Raw genomic sequence first — 2,401 nt, 5'->3', positions numbered from 1 at the left:
GGTTAGGGGAGAGTGAGAGGGCGGGGGCTTGGGGGTGGAGAGGAAAGGATGCGTAAAGCTCCAGGGTTATTAACACTTTCAGAGCCCGGGGAGGGGACGGAATAGCCCGGAGAGGTGGGGGGTCAGGGGTGGGGCGGGGGTGTCTGGTCTCTGGGAGGGTGGAAAAAAAAGTCACCCGGCCAGGGAACAAGGCGGCTGCTGTCTCCGCACTGCTTTGAGGTTTACCGGCCCCTTCCCGCTAGCAGCCGCCGTCCTGGCAGCCGCCACCAGCGGTGGGAGGGCTGGGCATGGCTGGGCAGCCGCTGCGCCGGTCTCCTCCACCCTGGGCGTCCGATTCAGCCAAGATCCGGGTGCAGCCTGGAGTGCGTCCCAGACACTTTATCCCCCTCTTGTCTGACCCCTGCCCTGTGGGTTCTGAGAGCTGGAATAACAAGGTCTCTTGTTTTTGCACCGCATTTTCTCAGAGCGCTGTTGGGGTGGGCGCAATCAGTCATTTCCAACGTTACATGGACCCTGTAGAAGAAGGAACTTCTCCTACTCGGGTTCTAAGCCCGAGCTTTTCCTCTTTCACTTCTTGTTATCTGCCCTCTGGTGAGAGACAGCAGAGAGAATCAGCAGCGGAAAAATCCTGCCTCTGTCAGGAAAATCCTTACAGATTGTGGGGTAGCTTGACTACTATTTTCTTCACCAACCCATCATCATCAGAGAGCTCTGTGTACCCTACTTAGTGTCCTACAGATTGAACTTTTAGAGTTTCTTCTTCAAGATCTCTCCACGGCCCTATAGCTGTTGACAGTTTGGTGCTTTGCAATAAAGGGTTTTTGCATTCCTCACCTACTCCAGGGAGCTGCATGTCTCAAAGTTGAACCCCATGACTTCTGAATGTAGTCCCTTGCCAGGAGTACAGATCATCAATTAGCTCTGATTGGCACCCTACTCTCTGCCAGCATGGTCAAACAGTCGCTGAAAACCAGGTTCTGCGTCAGGGCCTCATATTTAAGGGTCTGTCTCTTGAACAGCCATGTTCTATCCTTCACCAGAGTTGAAGGAGTAGAAGAGGAAGAACTGGGAAGCTCCCCCCATCACCCCATCTACCAAGAGGGGAGGTGTATACTCCATGGATCACCAGTATTGCTCCCTCAAGCATCTACCCCTTCATTGGACCTCTTCCACCCCTAGTTCAAAGTGAATCCAGAGATGGGGTAAAAAATAGTTAAGAGAGAAAGTCAGCTCTTTTGCTCTGACTGTGAATTACAGAAGACAGAGGATCGCATTCATCTTGTTTCTCCAGTGGAAGAACTTAACAGCATGGTTGTTTCTTAAGTGAATTCATAAATAATGAAGGTCCATGAGCAAGGACAAAACCGTGTGACTCCAGACTCACCCCTGAACTTCTGAATTTCCATCTGACATCCACAACTTGAGCTACTAACACTTAGAGTTATTGTGGGACTCTATTCAAATATTAGTAGTAAAATACTTTATAACTGGCAGTGTTATTGTTTTTTAGGGTAATATTTGTCTAGGGTATTATTCAAAGGAATTTTTTTCTTAGTATAATGTAATGCCAATATACTGGAGTCAAACTGGACAAACTGATCAAGGATTGAGTCCTACATGTTAACCCTGGGAAGATTTCATGCCTCTCTATGCTGAGTTCACTCATCAGTAAGATAAAATCAGTGATATTACAGAAATGTGGAAAGAAGCAAGAAAATGCATTTTTAAAAACAGTGACATAGATGGTGTTAATCGTTAATTGTGAACATTAAATAAATATTAGATACTAACTCTAACATAAGGCAAGTTGCCTAATCTATTTGTGTTCTGGTTTGGTTTCCTTGTTTGCATAATGAAGATAAAATTTGTACCCACCGTAGAGAATTATGAAGTTACCATGAGGATGACATTGGCTAAAGCACATCAAACACTCCAAACAGTGTCAAGTAATACTCATTATTTGCTAGCTCATTAATTGCTATTATTTTTATCTGAGGTTTTCATAAGGACATTTATATGAGCCCAAGTGAATCTAGACATAGTTTCCTAAAGTGAATCTAGACATAATTTCCTAAGGACAGGAATCATGTATTTTCCCAAGGTATTCCTTGAAGCTATTAGCTCAGTGTCTGTTGCTGAGTAACTATTTAATAAATAACAGTAATAGTGGTATTGGGGTGGTGTGGGGTGTGTGTGTGTGTGTGTGTGTGTGTTGGGGGTAGGTAATTAAATTAGCTGTAATCTTGAGAAATTTATCTAGAGTCACAGAGAAGACTATGTGTTGACTGTGTATTTCAGAGGCCAACAGTGGGCCATAGATTAATCATCCGCTGACAAGAAACAGACAGACACTAGCAGTTATTGGTCATTTCATTTGTTATATTCATGGCACAGTCTGGCC

Source organism: Talpa occidentalis, unplaced genomic scaffold, assembly GCF_014898055.3.
Source record: "Talpa occidentalis isolate TD23 unplaced genomic scaffold, MPIMG_talOcc4v2.1, whole genome shotgun sequence".
NCBI lineage: Eukaryota > Metazoa > Chordata > Mammalia > Eulipotyphla > Talpidae > Talpa > Talpa occidentalis.
The sequence above is the reverse complement of the archived record's forward strand: the minus strand, read 5'-3'. Positions refer to the sequence as shown.